Source organism: Ovis canadensis, chromosome 20 (assembly GCF_042477335.2).
Source record: "Ovis canadensis isolate MfBH-ARS-UI-01 breed Bighorn chromosome 20, ARS-UI_OviCan_v2, whole genome shotgun sequence".
Classification (NCBI taxonomy): Eukaryota; Metazoa; Chordata; class Mammalia; order Artiodactyla; family Bovidae; genus Ovis; species Ovis canadensis.
The window spans coordinates 40,809,442-40,830,113 of NC_091264.1; positions in this window are offsets into that span (position 1 = coordinate 40,809,442).

Below are 20,672 nucleotides of genomic sequence, written 5' to 3' on the forward strand. Positions count from 1 at the left end.
CAGGCATTCTATCTATCAGATCTAGGCCCTTAAATCTATTTCTCACTTCCACTGTATAATCATAAGGGATTTGATTTAGGTCATACCTGAATGGTCTAGAGGTTTTTCCTACTTTCTTCAATTTCAGTCTGAATTTGGTAATAAGGAGTTCATGATCTGAGCCACAGTCAGCTCCTGGTCTTGCTTTTGTTGACTGTATAGAGCTTCCCCATCTTTGGCTGCATAGAATATAATCAATCTGATTTCGGTGTTGACCATCTGGTGATGTCCATGTGTAGAGTCTTCTCTTGTGTTGTTGGAAGAGGGTGTTTGCTATGACCAGTGCATTTTCTTGGCAAAACTCTATTAGTCTTTGCCCTGCTTCATTCTGCATTCCAAGACCAAATTTGCCTGTTACTCCAGGTGTTTCTTGACTTCCTAGTTTTGCATTCCAGTCCCCTATAATGCAAAGGACATCTTTTTTGGGGTGTTAGTTCTAAAAGGACTGGTTGGTCTTCATAGAACCGTTCAACTTCAGCTTCTTCAGGGTTACTGGTTGTGGCATAGACTTGGATTACTGTGATATTGAATGGTTTGCCTTGGAAACGAACAGAGATCATTCTGTCGTTTTTGAGACTGCATCCAAGTACTGCATTTCGGACTCTTCTGTTGACCATGATGGCTACTCCATTTCTTCTGAGGGATTCCTGCCCGCAGTAGTAGATATAATGGTCATCTGAGTTAAATTCACCCATTCCAGTCCATTTTAGTTCACTGATTCCTAGAATGTTGACGTTCACTCTTGCCATCTCCTGTTTGACCACTTCCAGTTTGCCTTGATTCATGGACCTGACATTCCGGGTTCCTATGCAACATTGCTCTTTACAGCATCAGACCTTGCTTCTATTACCAGTCACATCCACAGCTGGGTATTGTTTTCGCTTTGGCTCCATCCCTTCATTCTTTCTAGAGTTATTTCTTCACTGACCTCCAGTAGTATATTGGGCACCTACTGACCTGGGGAGTTCCTCTTTCAGTATCCTATCATTTTGCCTTTTCATACTGTTCATGGGGTTCTCAAGGCAAGAATACTGAAGTGGTTTGCCATTCCCTCCTCCAGTGGATCACATTCTGTCAGACCTCTCCACCATGACCTGCCCATCTTGGGTTGCCCAGTGGGCATGGCTTAGTTTCTTTGAGTTAGACAAGGCTGTGGTCCTAGTGTGATTAGATTGACTAGATTTCTGTGAGTATGGTTTCAATGTGTCTGCCCTCTGATGCCCTCTTGCAACACCTACCATCTTACTTGGGTTTCTCTTATCTTGGGCATGGGGTATCTCTTCACCGCTGCTCCAGCAAAGCACAGCCACTGCTCCTTACCTTGGATGAGGGGTATCTCCTCCTGCCACCCTTCCTGACCTTCAACATGGGATGGCTCCTCTAGGCCCTCCTGTGCCCGCACAGCCATTACTCCTTGGATGTAGGGTTGCTCCTCCCGGCCACCGCCCCTGGCCTCGGGCACCGCCCCTGGCCTGAGATGCGGGGTGGCTCCTTCCAGCCGTTGCCCCTGACCTCGGACGCAGAGTGGCTCCTCTCGGTCGTTGCCCCTGACCTTGGACACAGGGTAGCTCCTCTCGGCCATTCCTGCACTGTCGCAGCCTGGCACTCTAGGCCACTGCCCCTGACCTCGGACGTGGGTTAGCTCTTAGCTGCGCTTAAGTGCGCCGGCTTATGGCAGAAATAAAGAACAAGGCAAGGCTATGTATAATCAATACATCACACAGATTTTAAGTGCTGTTAAGGTTTAGCAGAAGTAAATATTGCCTTTAAGAAGAATAGAGATTTTCCAAATTTTCTACCACTCATTTTATTCATTTTAGTCAATGGCCAAAGGGAAGTTTCAGACCTGAGGATGGTAACCTATAGTCATTTGAAGGGCTGTTAAAAGATAAGAAGATTTCTTAATTAACCACATAATAATAGTTTAAAAAGTCAATAATTTATTTAAATATATAATGACCTATTTGATAATGAACATTTTTTTCCTGCTCTTTACTTAACAAGATATGATATTTTAATTTCCTTATGATAATATATAACATTTAAAAATAATATTGAATAGATTCCATTTTTAGGTATTGATAAATGGATTTCCCATGTGGTGCTAGTAGTAAAGAGCCTGTCTGCCAATGCAATAGACTTTTTATTTTACTTTATTTTGCATTTCCTTGTCATCATATTATTATTTTTTTAATTAATTTACTTATTTTAATTGGAGACTAAGTACTTTACAATATTGTGGTTTTTGCCATACATCAACATGAATCAGCCACAGATATACTTTTTTTATTATTGCTATACATTTTTTAAAAAATGAACACTTTTTCTCTTTGCTTCCTCATCTCTTTTTAAGCTGTTCTTTGTGTATAATAATGAGTTTGCAGTTTATTCTGAAAAATGTATAAAGTCTAATACAGGACCAGTGATGGACATTGTTTATCCAAGAAGTCCTTTCTACCTGCTTCCCCAGGGTAATTTCCTGTCTTGATTCCTTTGACACCAAGGGATGAATGAAAGTAAAACAATCTTTTCACTGATTTCTGGAAAGGTCTTCAGACCTCATAGAAAATGAGCTCAAAGAGTAAAATATGGGAGATTTTCAATTTTTTCTTTATTTCTTCCTCACATTGGATCATTATTTTGAATGTGTTTTGAGTTCTTTTTCTTTTTTATGTGAAGAGAAAAATGTCAGGTTCCCAATGTCAAGGCATCTTCCTTGCCTACCTAGTCATGGATTCATTCTTTTCTGGTATCTTTGTCTTCAAGTCTCTATGCATACTTTAATGTTGCTTTGTCTTGGTATTTGTCTTTGCAACAAATTCACCATCTTTATTTCACATTCAATTTCTCCCATTATGATTTCTTTAGTTTGTCATTTTGTTTCAACTGGCATAAACAATCCCTTCCTGCCATGTAAATTTATTAACCATACATTTCCAAAGTATTGGCATTCTCAGAGACTATTTTGAAAGTTTGTCCCATGTGTGTCCAGGTCATTTGATTTCAATTTCCATATGTTGTGTCTAGAGCATCATTTCCTTTCTTTCATGTGATTTATTAAGATGAACTTCATTTAGGCATGAATTGAAATAGAAATCTACATTTTAAGAAGCTATAGTTTATTCACTTGCTGAAAATGTTGTGAAAAGAAGCACTCAGGAAACTAACATGATATTTTTCTATTAGCAGTGGTTCAGACTCCTTTAATATAGTGAGTGTGGCTATTGTGTACAAGTACTACCAAAATAATAAGCATTGACTCTATATTTAGTACCAGTCAAGGAACTTATGAAGGCTAACCTCCAAAAAATTGATATTTAAACAGTTTTCATCATGATAATTTTGTAAAATAATAACTGGAAGAAATAATGATTTTTTCCAATACAGAAAGTTCACTCATTTTTCTCCTTTTCACTTTTTAAAGAAATTTTTCTAAAAAAAATTTGCATAAAAGCATGATGTCAGAAACATGTTTTTTTTTTAATTTATTATTTTTAATTGAAGGCTAATTACTTTACAATATTGTAGTGGTTTTGCCATACATTGACATGAATCAGCCATGGGTGTACATGTGTTCCTCATCCTGAACCCCCCTTCTCACCCGCCCCATCCCTCTGTGTCATCCCAGTGCACCAGCCCTGACACCCTGTCTCATGCATTGAACCTGGACTGGCAATCTGAGAAACATGTTTTAAAAGTAACCATTATTACTACTGTTCTTGACATTTTTCCTAAGTAAATTCATTCAATTTCTTCTTTTGTAATCCTAACCAATATTTTCCTGAGAAAGGTAGCTTTCAGCTGCAGTTTGTGTATGTGTGTGTGCTTGCATGTGTGTGTGTTTTCTGTGGACTGGCCTGCATCCTGGTACATTTAACATTGCATATGAATTTTCATTAAATGTGTATGTTCTTTCTTTTCTGTTCTCCAGCACTATTTGGATCTTTTCACTTTATATTTTTGACCAGTTTTTGAAAAACTTTGGTAAATTTCTCTGACAACTTTTATACTCCAGTAAGACTCTAAGTGACTGCTTCCTTGGAGTCTTTCACATTCCCTTTCCTTTTGCCTACACACCATCTTTGGGCATGCCCTACCCATCAGTGTCTGTTATTTTCTCTTATTTTGTTTCATAAACAACATCCTTGATAAGTTCTCTCGATTTCTGTTTTCCTACCCTCTGTCCTCATCCTTTTCTATCCCTTAATTTTTTCAGAACTCATGTTCCTTTCCATAAACACTGCCTTCTTCTATTCTGTAGAGTCTAACCACAGTTTCAATATGAATTTTGTGAAATGAAAGGGAAGAGACTAATGGGTACATGATTACACTCTGTATATATTTTCTGAAAATTGCCCATTGTTAGTGCATGTGCCATATAGTCAAGGTTCAAAGGCCATTACTATGCAGTTGCTATCTGCCCAAACCTTAGGAGATGAGCTAAGACTCCATTCTCTCCAGAGAAGCTTCATGGTCTATAGTCCTTATCAGTTAAGTTTAGTTCAATCACTCAGTCATGTCTGACTCTTTGCGATCCCATGTACTACAGCATGCCAGGCCTCCCTGTCCATCACCAACTCTCAGAGTTTATTCAAACTCATGTCCATTGAGTCAGTGATGCCATCCAAACATCTTATCCTCTCTTGTCCCCTCCAATCTTTCCCAACATCAGGGTCTTTCCCAGTGAGTCAGTTCTTCGCATCGGGTGTTGAAAGGATTGGAGTTTCAGCTTCACATCAGTGCTTCCAATGAATATTCAGAATGGATTTCCTTTAGGATGGACTGGTTGGATCTCTTTGCAGTCCAACGGACTCTCAGGAGTCTTCCCCAACACCACAGATCAAAAGAATCAGTTCTCCGATGCTCAGCTTTCCTTATAGTCCATCTCTCACATCCATACACGACTACTGGAAAAACCATAGCTTTGACTAGACGGGCTTTTGTCAGCAAAGTAATGTCTCTGCTTTTTAATATGCAGAGACATAGCTTTTCTTCCAAGGAGCAAGCATCTTTTAATTTCATGGCTACAGTCCCCATCTGCAGTGATTTTGGAACCCAAGAATATAGTCTCTTACTGTTTCCATTATTTTCCCATCTATTTGCCGTGAAGTGATGGGACCAGATGCCGTGATCTTCGTTTTCTGAATGTTGAGCTTTAAGCCAACTTTTTCACTCTCCTCTTTCACTTTCATCAAGAGGCTCTTTATTTCTTCTTCGCTTTCTGCCATAAGGATGGTGTCATCTGCATATCTGAGGTTATTGGTATTTCTTCTGGCAGTCTTGATTCCAGCTTGTTCTTCATCCAGCCTGGCATTTCGCATGATGTACTCTGCATAAAAGTTAAATAAGCAGGGTGACAATATACAGCCTTGACATATTCCTTTCCTGATTTGTAACCAGTCTGTTGTTCCATGTGCAGTTCTAACTGTTGTTTCTTGACCTGTATAAAGATTTCTCAGGAGTCAGGTCAGGTGGTCTGGTATTGCCATCTCTTGAAGAATTTTCCACAGTTTTTTGTGATCCACACAGTCAAAGGCTTTGGCATAGTTAAAAAAGCAAAAGTAGATGCTTTTCTGAAACTCTCTTGCTTTTTCGATGATGCAACAGATGTTGGCAATTTGATCTCTAGTTCCTCTGCCTTTTCTAAATCCAGCTTGAACATCTGGAAGTTCATGGTTTACATACTGCTGAAGCCTGGCTTGGAGAATTTTGAGCATTAAGGACTATGAAAACTCAGATATCCTTCATGGTTCCACTGTAGCATTCAGACTCCCTCTTCCACTGCTATTGAGCATATCATCCAAGTGCCCTAAATAATAAACATTTAATGTTTTCTTTTCTTTTTTATTTTCTCGGTTTATTTTCTTTTTACTGTAGTAATAGTTTCATGTTTTTCTGCATTTTTATTCTGACATAATTATTAGTTTAGCAAACTGCCTTTATTTTCAGATTTTGGTAGAAGGACTTTTAAAAGGAAATACACAACAAATTTCTGTGTTGAAATGTTATATGGATGATGTGAAAAACTATAATCCCATACACTCCTAAAAGTTTTCTTCATAATACAATAGTATAAACATCAAAAGTTTAACGTCCTTGATTTCCTAATGATGGTTTTCAATCATATTGTGTTTACAATTTAATGAACTTAGAAGCACACCTCTTCTATATACTGAGCAGCCTTCATAAGATTACAGTTACAGATACCATATAGGGCTGATGGGTACTTTTACTGTAGGCTTCTTTGAGTGCACGTGTGCCAAGTTGCTTCAGTCATATCTGACTCTTTGCAACTTTAAGGACTGTAGCCTTCCAGGCTCCTCTGTCGGTGGGATTCTCCAGGCAAGAATATTGGAGTGGGTTGCCATGCCCTCCTCCAAGGGATCTTCCCGACCCAGGGATCACACCCACATCTCTTATGTCTCATGCATTGGCAGGTGGTTTCTTTCCCACTAGCGCCACCTGAGAAACCTGTAGACTTCTTTGTGCTCAGTTGCTGAGTCATTTCCAATTCTTTGCAACCCCACAGACTGTGGCATGCCAGTCTCTACTAACCATGGAATTTTTTTATAACTTCCGAAATATGTGTCATTGTTTCCACTCCATCCTGAAAAAAAGGAGAAAGTTCACTAAAAGATGAAGATTGGTATCATTTGCCCTAGCAGTCCTATTCTACCTCCTTTCATTAAGTCATTATCTGTCTTTGCTACCTTTGCTCCAGGAGCTGGATATGGGGCTGGTGGGATGTAATACAACAATGCTCCTGACTGCAGGATGTCCTGTGGAGCATCACCTTTCCAGTTCCCACAATAATGGTTCATTTGACCTATGGAGTAAACTATAGCAGAGTTTCGAATTTCTGCCCTCTTTTTTTTGTTGTTTTTTGGCATTGGGCCTGCATTTTGATAAAATATTTTTTTCCTTCTTTTTTCTTCAGAGAAGATGAAACAAGAAAAAGGTAAGTCAAAAAAAAGTTTTTGCATGTTCTTAACTGTTGTTTCATCTGTTATTTGCACCTTAAAAAATGTCCTGTCTTTTTCTGTAACCTAACTTCCATCTTTCCCATCCTTTCCTTCTTTTACTTTACCACGCACTTCCCCTGTAAAGATCAGCTTGTTTTGAGTTGCTTTTTTCTTCTTTCCTTTTGCTTGGATAAGACTGCACAGGAAAAAGGCAAGTCAAAATTTATTTGCCTGTTCTTATTTGTTGTTTAATCTGTAACTTGCACTTTAAGAAAAAAAAAAAAAGTTGTCATTGTTTTCTTACCAAAATTCCATCTTTTCCTATACTTTCCTTTTGTACTTCATGCCAATCTTCCCCTAAAACAACTGGCTTCTTTTAACTGCTTTTCTCTTCTTTTTGTTTCTCAGATGAGATTGCACAGGAAAAAAGTAAGTCAAATTTTTTTTCACATATTCTTAGTTGTTTCATCTATTCCTTGCGCCTTAAAAAAAGTTCTGTCTTTTTATGTTACCTAAATCCCATCTTTTGCCATGCTTTCCTTTTATACTCCACATCATGCTTCTCGTGTAAAGATTTGCTTCTGTTGAATTTATTTATTTTTTTCTTTTCTCAGATGAGATTGCACAGGAAAAAGGCAAGTCAAAAAATTTTTTTGCCTCTTCTTAGCAGGTGTTTCATCTGTAACTTGTGCCTTTGTCTTCAATTATCAATGATCATCTTCCTCAATTCCCACATTCATACTATTACATGATTTCATCTTACTCTCTTAGTTTTTCAAGTGATGTCTGCCATCTTCACATGTTGCTCAATTTCCCCCATTTCTATCTCTTTCATTTGTCTTGGCCAAGGAATCAATGTAGACACTTCCATACTGTCAGATAGACTTTATTATTAATATACCTAAAAAGTTCAGCAGTTTTACAGTTTCTGATGCTAAGGTATTCTTCAAGAAAAACTCAGGTCTTTTGATTTAAAACTCTTCCTACTGGCGCTAATACCACAGTTCTCTGTCTTTCAAGTTAGGGTAGCCAATGCCTTCTAAAGCTAGCAAGTCAAATACTAAATGTCTCAGTAATGTCAAAAGGAAATAATAACACTTTTAAAATGCAGTCATCATATATTCTATTCCTAAGATATTTCTCAGTCAGTAAATTCTCTTCTTTATTTCTGCATGCACTGCTGCAGACTGTTCTCTGGATAAGTGTGAGCTCTCAGCTAGTGTCTCTATGTTTGTGTGTGTTTATTGGCAAACAATGTTTTCATATTTATCTGCATCCTGATTTGTTTCAAGTTAACTACAGTTTTTGAGCACACAGGATTTTCTTCATGTTTCTCTCACAATATATTTACATTTATCCTTCCATTTTCTTTTTCAGAAGTACTGAAGCACAATTTAGGTAAGTTTACGGACAACTCCCTACTCCAAAATGCCTTTTAAAAAACCTCTTTTTGAGTGACTTTAATATTCTCTGCCTTTTTATCTGTATGTCATCTATGGACTCGATCTTCTCCTGGGTGTATACACGTTTCTCTCCAAATGTTGTGCTGGCCTTTTCCTCATTAAGTTCTGTCGTTTTCTGTTTCCCGCATCTCATTCTTTCTCTTTGTACTCCACACCACTCTCCCCCTAGAAACACTGGCTTCTTTTGTCTCCGGAGATTTCCCATAGTTTCACTAAGACGTGGTGAGATAAAAGGCTTTCAACTAGTAGCCACCTGGTTTATACCCTATATGTGTTTCTTGAGACACCAAATCTTTGGAGCACTGTCAGAAATTTCAAAGATTAGGACCCGCATTTATACAACTGTTTTGTTTTTTTTTTTTTCCCAAGCCTGGAGAGATTTCTTGTTTGGCACTTTTCGCTATCTTTTGTCCTGTGAAAGATGAGTCAGTTCTGATGTCCTTCTGTGGTCAAATGTAATCTTGAATCTAAGTCTTCCACTGATATTCATCATAGTCCCAAGCATTCCATCCTTGCATGCATGTATGCTAAGTCACTTCAGTCGTCTCTGATTCTTTACAACCCCATGGGATGTAAAGCCAGCTCCTCTGTCCATGGGATTCTCCAGGCAAGAATACTGGAGTGGGTTGCCATTTCCTTCTCCAGGGGATCTTCCCAAACTGGGGGTGGAACCTGGATCTCCTGCACCACAGGTGGTCTTCTGCATGGCAGGCAAATAACTGAGCTACCATGGAAGCCTCCAAAGGCTCACCGGTAAACAAGCACTTCACATGATGGTGCCTGTTTGCAGTGCACCCTGAAAAAAGGAGGTCCACTGAGCGATGAATGATGGATATTGTTTGTCCTAGCGGTCCTATTCTACCTCCTCTCATTGAGTCATTATCTGTCTTTGCTACATTTGCTCTAGGAGCTGGATATGGGGGTGGTGGGATGTAATACTACAATGCCCCCGACTGCAGGATGTCCTGTGGAGCATCACCTTTCCAATTCCCACAATAGTGATTCATTTGACCTATGGAGTAAACTATAGAAGGGTTTCAAATATCTGCCCTCTTTTTCTTATCTTTGGTCCTCCATTTTGACAAAAATTTTTTTCCCCTCTTCTTTTTTCTTCAGAGAAGATGAAACAAGAAAAAGGCAAGTAAAAAAAAAAAAGTTTTTGCATGTTCTTAACTGTTGTTTAGTCTTTTATTTGCACCTTAAAATATGCTCTACCATTTTCTGTAACCTAACTTCCATCTTTCCCATCCTTTCATTCTTTTACTTTACCACACACTTCCCCTGTAAACATCAGCTTGTTTTGAATTGCTTTTTTCTTCTTTCCTTTTGCTCGGATAAGATTGCACAGGAAAAAGGCAAGTCAAAATTTATTTGCCTGTTCTTATTTGTGGTTTAATCTGTAACTTGCACTTTAAATAAAAAAAAGTTGTCATTGTTTTGTTACTGAAATTCCATCTTTTCCTATACTTTCTTTTCGTACATCATGCCAATCTTCCCCTAAACAACTGGCTTCTTTTAACTACTTTTCTCTTCTTTTTGTTTTTCAGATGAGATTGCACAGGAAAAAGGCAAGTCAAATTTTTTTTTTTGCCTCTTCTTAGCAGGTGTTTCATCTGTAACTTGCACCTTTGTCTTTAACTATCAATGATCATCTTCCTCAACTCCCACATTCGTACTATTACATGATTTCATCTTACTCTCTTAGTTTTCCAGAGGGAGGGAAAGCTGGCGGAGGAATAGGACGGGAACACCACTTTCTCCCTCACAAATTCCTCAAAAGAACATTTCAACGCCGAGCAAACTCCACAAAACAACTTCTGTAGCCTGGCAGAGGACATCAGGCAACCAGAAAAGCAGACCATTGTCTTCAAAAACAGATTTTTAACCTTTGCTCTTAGGTTTTTGTTGTCAATTTTGTACATTTAAAAACCCAAACTTCGCTACCCAAGTTTACCTGAGAGCAAGATTACTGGCTTGATCACTCTCTCCTCCTCTGGACTCTCCTTTTTCTCCACCAGGTGGCCTCTCTTTTCTCCCCCATCTCTTCTCTATCCAACTCTGTGAATCTCTGGGTGTTCCAGACGGTGGAGAACACCTAAGGAACTGGTTACTGGCAGGGTTTGTCTCTCTCCTACTCATTCCTCTCTCTTATCCTCCTGGTCACCTCTGTCTACTTCCTCCCTCTCCTCTGCCCCGTATAACTCTGTAAATACCTCTGAGCGGTCCAGACTATAGAGAGCACATAAGGAAGTGACTACTGGCTAGCTTGCTCTCTCCTCTTTTGATCTCACCACATCTCATTCCAGTTACCTCTAACTACCCCCTCCATCTTCTCTTCTCCTTGTAACTCAGTGAACCTCTCTGAGTATCCCTCAATGTGGAGAAACTTTTCATCTTTAACCTAGATGTTTTATCATCGGTGCTGTATAGATGGAGAAGTCTAGAGGCTACTGTAAAAATAAAACTGAAAACCAGAAGCAGGAGGCTTAAATCCAAAGCCTGAAAACATTAGAGAACTCTTGAATTCAGGGAACATTAAGCAATAGGAGCTCATCAAATGCCTTCATACCTACACTGAAACCAAGCTCCACCCAAGGGCCAACAAGTTCCAAAACAAGACATACCACGCAAATTCTCCAGCAACACAGGAACACTCCCCTGAGCTTCAATATACAGGCAGCTCAAAATTATCCCCAAACCTTTGATGTCTCATAACCCATTACGGGTCACTCCACTGCACTCCAGAGAGAAGAAACCCAGCTCCACCCACCAAAACTCCAACACAAGCCTCCCTAACCAGGAAACCTTGACAAGCCACTGATAGAACCCCACCCAAAGTGAGGAAGCTCCATAATAAAGAGAACTCCACAAATTACCAGAATATAAAAAGGCCACCCAAAACGCAGCAATATAACCAAGATGAAGAGACAGAGGAATACTCAGCAGGCAAAGGAACAGGAGAGTTGCCCACCAAACCAAACAAAAGAGGAAGAAGTAGGGAATCTACCGGAGAAGGAACTCCGAATATTGATAGTGAAAATGATCCAAAATCTTGAAATCAAAATGGAAACACAGATAAACAGCCTAGAGACAAGGACTGAGAAGATGCAAGAAAGGTTTAACAAGGACCTAGAAGAAATAAAAAAGGGTCAAAATATAATGAATAATGCAATAAATGAGATCAGAAACACTCTGGAGGCAACAAATAGTAGAATAACGGAGGCAGAAGATAGGATTAGTGAAATAGAAGATAGAATGGTAGAAATAAATGAATCAGAGAGGAAACAAGAAAAACGAATTAAAAGAAACGAGAACACCACAGTTCAAACGCATCAATTCTTCAGCACTCAGCTTTCTTCACAGTCCTACTCTCACACCCATACATGACTACTGAAAAAACCATAGCCTTGACTAGACAGACCTTAGTCGGCAAAGTAATGTCTCTGCTTTTGAATATGCTATCTAGGTTGGTCATAACTTTTCTTCCAAGGAGTAAGCGTCTTCTAATTTCATGACCGCAATTACCATCTGCAGTGATTTTGGAGCCCCCCAAAATAAAGTCTGACACTGTTTCCACTGTTTCCCTGTCTATTTCCCATGAAGTGATGGGACCAGATGCCATGATCTTTGTTTCTGAATGTTGAGCTTTAAGCCAACTTTTTCACTCTCCTCTTTCACTTTCATCAAGAGGCTTTTTCGTTCCTCTTCACTTTCTGCCATAAGGGTGGTGTCATCTGCATATCTGAGGTTATTGATATTTCTCCCTCAATCTTGATTCCAGCTTGTGATATAGTAGCTACAAGTTTGTTCTCTTCATCTCTGACTCTATTTCTGCTTTGTGAATATGTTCATCTGTACTATTTTTGTGTATTCCACATGTAAGTGATATTATATGATATTTGTTTTTCTCGTTCTGACTTACTTCACTCTGTATGACAATCTCTAAGTCAATACACAAAAAATATAGATCAATGAGAGGACAGAAAGTCCAAAGATACCTCCAAGCATGTGGGATCTTGGTCTTCTGACCAGGGATCCACCTCATGCTCCCTGCAGTGAAAGCACAGAGTCTGAACTACTGAACTGTCAGGGAAATCTCCCTAATAATATCTTAAATAGCACTCTAGTGTTTGAATTGGGTTTGCCTTTGATTCTGAACAAAACAGGCAATACAATCCCCATATGGGTGCTGCTTATCACAGAGGAAGACCTGACCTAGCTTCTCCCATGCTGTCATTTCCAGTCTTGTTTCTTTGACATCAAAGAGGTAAATGGAAGTTAAAAACAAAACAAAAACAAAACAAAAAAAGTTCCTCTGTCTTCTGAGAAAACTATCAAACCTTCATTGAAAATGGTGCCAATTCTCAAAAATTTTGGTCAGGTTGAGCCACATTGTGAGGAATGGAAGTTATTAAAATGTTTGTCCTTTTCCTTTCCTGTCATTGCACCTTCATTTTGAATGAATTTTGAGAACTTTAACTTAATATTTTATCAGTAAGTGTGAAGAGAAAAATCCCAAGTCCCACTGATATTTCCCTATGAACCTACTTAAAGTTTCACCTTTTTCTGGTACCATTGTCTTCATTTAGGCATTCATTGATAGAAACATACCTAAAATAATTTGTAAATAAAGATGATGCAAATAGAGGCACCCCAAAACTTAATTCTGTGTTTTTGCTTGGAGCAAAGCTTTAAGATTCTTGATTCAGTGTGTATGGTGAACTTAAATAAGTAAGCTACAATGAAACAGAGAGCTGACTATATATTTTCAGTAGCTGTTAAGAAACTTATTAGAACAAACATATTGAATAATAAGAGCCTAAAGGCAATGGAAAGCCACTCCAGTACTTTTGCCTGGAAAATCCCATGGATGGAGGAACCTGGTAGGCTGCAGTCCATGGGGTTGCTAAGTGTCAGACACAACTGAACGACTTCACTTTCACTTTTCACTTTCATGCATTGGAGAAGGAAATGGCAACCCACTCCAGTGTTCTTGCCTGGAGAATCCCAGGGACAGAGGAGCCTGGTGGGCTGCCGTCTATGGGGTCGCACAGAGTCAGACACGACTGAAGCGACCTAGCAGCAAATAAAGTCAAAAGGTGCACAAAAATTTTGAAAGTGTAACTACCTGAACTAATATTTCTAAACATCTTTCTTCATTTAGAAAATTGACTGTGTTTGCCCCCTGCCTTTTTTTCAATAGAATGTTCTATACTTGAAAGACAGTAACTTTCAGCCACTATTGTTGAGTGTGTTTTGTGTTCATGATGTGTAAATCTGCATGCATTTATATGTATATAGATACAGTTAATATTAGTTTCGGGTTCTTCAAAACATTTTATTTTTCTTCATGTTTGTTTTCTATGGTATTCACATGAAACTTTCAATTTTATTTCCAGGTGATCTTGTGAGAAAACTTGGTAAGTTTGTAACAACTCTTCACCCCAGTAACTCCTCCAGTGACTGTTTCCACACTGTATTGAACATCCTCTGTCCTTCTATCATTACACCATCCATTGGCTCACTTTTCACCTAAATGGTCATTCGCTTCTGTCCAGTTTTGGAAATGAAGCTCTTTCTTATTTCATCATTTCTGTCATTTCCCCCCTATGTTCCATCATTACTCATTGCATCTTTTCTACCTTTCCTTCTTATCACATTGGGTTTGTCTGTCTTCCAGAGATTTCCCAAATGGTATCATGATTTTCTGAAATGATGCCACTGAACTCATCAGCACATGCTCTCTTTGTTTTCTGAGAAATGTCAGTTAATTTAGGACGTTTACAAGTGCCCAAGTTGAAGGGGGCGATTACTCTACTGTTAATATTTCCCAGTGCTTAAAAGAAAGATTCCCAATTTAATGATGAAGTTTCTCCCTCCATTATCCTGTCAAAGATCTTATAAAATCCAATGGCATCCACTGGATAGTGTGAGACTGAGTCTCACTCTTTTACTATTCTTGAACAAATTACTCAAATGTTTCAGTTCTACAAATATTTTGCAATATATTCTTGTCTTTTTCCCATCTATGTGTAGTATTTATACTTCAAAATTTTTATCAATGCTATTATTATTTCTGCAAATGGCTATGCCTTTTCAATAATTAAACAAGGAGGTTATATCTTGAGGAAAATTGATAAATGACATATCTCAATTTTCAAGGCTTTTTAAGTGAATGACAAGGAAAACTGTTGTCCTAGGATGAGTCCAAAATTTTTCTTCATAAAGCACTTTAATTTCAAAGTATAACATCTTCCTCTTCTGATGATATTTTTCAATTACCTCTTGGTTTACAGACTCGATAGAGCTTGGGTACAGATAATTTTAAGGCATTTAGCAGCCTTCATATGAATGCAGCCACAGATCAAATTTTTGACAGAGGCATACTTTCATTATATACTTTTGAATCACATTTACAGTACCTATTTCATATATTTGAACATATTTGTCATTTGTTATGGGCTTTAAAAAACATAGCTAAAAAGCCCAATTAAAGACCAAATATTGATTCAGTTTTTCCCAAAACCTCCCAAAGGAAGTTTTCACGTGGTAATTCCTTTGCAGAAAAGGATGAAGGAACTTATAAAAATCATTGCCTCTCATGGGTTACATGGCCTTTGGGACATTAGGTTCTAATTCTTAGAAAAGTGAAATCACTTTATTGAGTGAATAAAAACAGGGAAGAAATTATTGTCATCTCTTCCTCACATTGTGCCTTCATTTGGTTTGACTGCTTATTTCTTGCTTTTATTTTTCAGATAAGGCTGAACAGGATAGAGGCAAGTCTCAATAATATTTCACACTTGGTACCTTGTAATGTTTCATCTCTTTGACTTTGGTCTTCAATTTTCAGTGACATCTTCCTCCACTGCAAAGTAGATATGAGTTTACATTGTTTTTCTCTCATTTTGTCGACATTTCAACTGAAACGTTTCATCTTCATGGTTTATTCAATGCTCCATTACTTTTGCTTTCATTTGTCCCATCTGTACAATTTATGCAAACATTCACTCTTTGTAAAGTGTATACAAATATGAACTTAACTGTAAAACTTTGCAATTTTTAACTTTCTGATCTGAAAGCGTAATTCTTTGTATTTTTTCTTCAGTGAAAATTTCATTGATTTTTCATTGTATTTCACAGATGAATTTCAGAAAAAAAATATTATACAGTATCTTTGACATCCCTGTACTCCCAAAAGATTTTAAAATGCCTGTTTTCCTGATGTTTTAAACCTACCCCACCTTTTCATCAAATGTCATCAATGGTTTGCACTCTACAGTATTTCTACCATTCTAAGGCAATATTTTGCATGTCATCTTCTCCCATATCCCTCTCTTTTCTGGTCTTTGAAAGCCTGAATAAAATCTGAAGTGATTCATTGATGAAGGTCATCCTTACACTGCCCGAAAATCTGGGAGTAGTACCGGGATATTTTTTTTTCCTAAAATTTTTTTTAATATCCAAAGAGAATCATTTTCATTCTTACTTTTATTAACACAGTTGTTAATATGGACAACTGCAATTACATCAGCTGTTTGTGAAACGATTTTGTATTGCTAGAAATGTTAAAAATAGTACATACTTCTACCTTGAATATTTTATGTGAATGAAATCATAATCTTTGTTCTATAATGTTCCATAAGATTTCTTTCCATTAAACACAAAATTATTCATTAAAATTTAATATTCTATTTTTTTCTAAGGACAATTTTCAGTATACATTTGTTTTCGGAGGAAATTTATCTTTTTGATTCATGCAGCAGAGCTCATGTAGTTATTGCTATACATAACGTTTTGAGCATATGGGTGATTTTTTTCTCTTTGGCTCCTCATCTCTTCCAAACCAATTGTTGCTAGGTTCATATTTACATTTCTTTGAGAAGGTGCTCAAGATAAGATGCTCTTTAAGAAGGTGCTCAAGAGCTTCTTTTGGTTGTGAACTAAAATGGAAAAGAATGCTCAAACTACCACACTCAACTCACATGCCAGTAAAGTAATGCTCAAAATTTTCCAAGCCAGGCTTCAGCAGTGAACCATGAACTTCCAGATGTTCAAGCTGGTTTTAGAAAAGGCAGAAGAACCAGAGATCAAATTCCCAACATCCACTGGATCATGGAAAAAGCAAGAGAGTTCCAGAAAAACATCTATTTCTGTTTAATTGACTATGTCAAAGCCTTTGACTGTGTGGATCACAATAAACTGTGGAAAATTCTGAAAGAGATGGGAATACCAGATCACCTGACCTGCCTCTTGAGAAACCTATATGCAGGTCAGGAAGCAACAGTTAGAACTAGACATGGAACAACAGACTGGTTCCAAACAGGAAAAGGAGTACGTCAAGGCTGTATATTGTCACCCTGCTTATTTAACTTCTATGCAGAGTACATCATGAGAAATGCTGGGCTGGAAGAAGCACAAGCTGGAATCAAGATTGCCAGGAGAAATATCAATAACCTGAGATACGCAGATGACACCACCCTTATGGCAGAAAGTGAAGAGGACCTAAAAAGCCTCTTGATGAAAGTGAAAGAGGAGAGTGAAAAAGTTGGCTTAAAGCTCAACATTCAGAAAACGAAGTTCATGGCATCTGGTCCCATCACTTCATGGGAAATAGATGGGGAAACAGTAGAAACAGTGTCAGACTTTATTTTGTGGGGCTCCAAAATCACTGTAGATGGTGATTGCAGTCATGAAATTAAAAGACGCTTACTCCTTGGAAGGAAAGTTATGACCAACCTAGATGGCATATTCAAAAGCAGAGACATTACTTTGCCAACAAAGGTCCATCTAGTCAAGACTATGGTTTTTCCAGTGGTTGTGTATGGATGTGAGAGTTGGACTGTGAAGAAACCTGAGTGCCAAAGAATTGATGGTTTTAAACTATGGTGTTGGATAAGACTCTTGAGAGTCCGTTGGACTGCAAGGAGATCCAACCAGTCCATTCTGAAGGAGATCAGTCCTGGGTGTTCCTTGGGAGGAATGATGCTAAAGCTGAAACTCCAGTACTTTGGCCACTTCATGCGAAGAGTTGGCTCATTGGAAAAGACTCTGATGCTGGGAGGGATTGGGGGCAGGAAGAGAAGGGGATGACAGAGGATGAGATGGCTGGATGGCATCACCAACTCGATGGGCATACTTTGACTGAACTCCGGGAGTTGATGATGGACAGGGTGGCCTGGCGTGCTGCAATTCATGGGGTCGCAAAGAGTCGGACATGACTCAGCAACTGAACTGAACTGAACTGAACTGAGCTGAAAATAGCAATTCACCAAAAATAAAGTTATATCAACTTTGCATACGAAAATGTTAATAGTGGTTCCTAAGAACAAAACCTGCATTTTTCTAGAAGTCCTTCACAACATTCTAATTCACTCCTTGTGGATATTTTATGTGAGATGATGATTTATATTTAGCAGCAGCAAAGGACTTTATTAAAGGTAACCAGTCAAATTATAACAGCCCAAGTAGTGTCCAAATAATTTGAGAACATTTTCAAAAGGTAACCACCACTACCAATACACCTGAAATTTTTCCTCAAGTCAGTGTATAAGTTTGTTCTCTACATCTCTGACTTTATTTCTGCTTTGAAAATATGCTCATCTGTACTATTTTTGTGTATTCCACATGTAAGTGATATTATATGATATTTGCTTTTCTCCTTCTGACTTACTTTACTCTGTATGACAATCTCTAAGTCAATCAACAAAAAAGATAGATCAATGAGAGGACAGAAAGTCCAAAGATACCTCCAAGCATGTAGGATCTTGGTTTTCTGACCAGGGATCCACCTCATGCCCCCTGCAGTGAAAGCCAGAGTCTCAACTACTGAAATGTCAGGGAAATCTTCCCAATAGTATCTGAAATAGCACTCTAGTGTTTGAATGTGTTTGCATTTGATTCTGAACAAAACAGGCAATACAGTTCCCATATGGGTGCTGCTTATTGCAGAGGAAGACCTGACCTAGCTTTTCCCATGCTGTCATTTCCAGTCTTGTTTCTTTGGCATCAAAGAGAAGTAAAAAAAAAAAAACAAAAAACAAAAAACAAAAAAAAAGTTCCTCTGACTTCTGAGAAGACTATCAAGCCTTCATTGAAAATGATGCCAGTCTCAAAAATTTTGGTCAGATTGAGCCACATTGTGAAGAATGGAAGTTATTCAAATGTTTGTACTTTTCCTTTCCTGCCATTGCACCTTCATTTTGAATAAATTTTGAGTTCTGTCCTTTAATATTTTATCAATAAGTGTGAAAAGAAAAATCCCAAGTCCCACTGATGTATTTCCCTAGGTAAAGTTGCATGTTTTTCTTGTACCATTGTCTTCATTTAGGCATTCATTGGTGGAAACATACATTAAAAAGTTTACAAATAAAGATGATGTGAATAGAGGCATCCGGTAACCTAATTCTATATTTACTGCTAGGAGCAAAGGTTTAAGATTCTTGATTTAGTGTTTATGATGAACTTAAATAACTCAGCTACAATAAAACTGAGAGCTGACTATGTATTTTTAGTAACCGTCAAGAAACGTATTATTTTCTTCCATTGATCTATATTTCTGTCTTTGTGCCAGTACCATACTGTCTTGATGACTGTGGCTTTGTAGTAGAGCCTGAAGTCAGGCAGGTTGATTCCTCCAGTTCCATTCTTCTTTCTCAAGATTGCTTTGGCTATTCAAGGCTTTTTGTATTTCCATACAAACTGTGAAATTATTTGTTCTAGCTCTGTGAAAAATACCGCTGGTAGCTTGATAGGGATTGCATTGAATCTGTAGATTGCTTTGGGTAGTATACTCGTTTTCACTATATTGATTCTTCCGATCCATGAACATGCTTTATTTCTCCATCTATTAGTGTCCTCTTTGATTTCTTTCACCAGTGTTTTATAGTTTCCTATATATAGGTCTTTAGCTTCTTTAGGTAGATATATTCCTAAGTATTTTATTCTTTTCATTGCAATGATGAATGGAATTGTTTCCTTAATTTCTTTTTCCACTTTCTCATTATTAGTGTATAGGAATGCAAGGGATTTCTGTGTGTTGATTTTATATCCTGCAACTTTACTATATAGATCAATGGAACAAAATAGAAAGCCCAGAGATAAATCCACACACCTATGGACACCTTATCTTCGACAAAGAAGGCAAGAATATACAGTGGAGAAAAGACAATCTCTTTAACAAGTGATGCTGGGAGAACTGGTCAACCACTTGTAAAAGAATGAAACTAGAACACTTTCTAACACCATACACAAAAATAAACTCAAAATGGATTAAAGATCTAAATGTAAGACCAGAAACTATAAAACTCCTAGAGGAGAACATAGGCAAAACACTCTCCGACATAAACCACAGCAGGATCCTCTATGACCCACCTCCCAGAATACTGGAAATAAAAGCAAAAATAAACAAATGGGACCTAATTAAAATTAAAAGCTTCTGCACAACAAAGGAAACTATAAGCAAGGTGAAAAGACAGCCTTCAGAATGGGAGAAAATAATAGCAAATTAAGCAACTGACAAACAACTAATCTCAAAAATATACAAGCAACTTATGCAGCTCAATTCCAGAACAATAAACTACCCAATCAAAAAATGGGCCAAAGAACTAAATAGACATTTCTCCCAAGAAGACATACAGATGGCCAACAAACACATGAAAAGATGCTCAACATCACTCATTACCAGAGAAATGCAAATCAAGACCACAATGAGGTAACTATTTCACACCAGTCAGAATGGCTGTGATCCAAAAGTCTACAAGCAATAAATGCTGGAGAGGGTGTAGAGACAAGGGAACCTTCTTACACTGTTGGTGGGAATGCAAACTAATACAGCCACTATGGAGAACAGTGTGGAGATTCCTTAAAAAACTGGAAATAGAACTGCCTTATGACCCAGCAATCCCACTGCTAGGCATACACACTGAGGAAACCAGAACTGAAAGAGACATGTGTACCCCAATGTTCATCACAGCACTGTTTATAATAGCCAGGACATGGAAGCGACCTAGATGTCCATCAGCAGATGAATGGATAAGAAAGCAGTGGTACATATACACAATGGAGTATCACTCAGCCATTAAAAAGAATACATTTGAATCAGTTCTAATGAGGGGGATGAAACTGGAGCCTGTTATACAGAGTGAAGTAAGCCAGAAAGAAAAACACCAATACGGTATACTGACACATATATATTGAATTTAGAAAG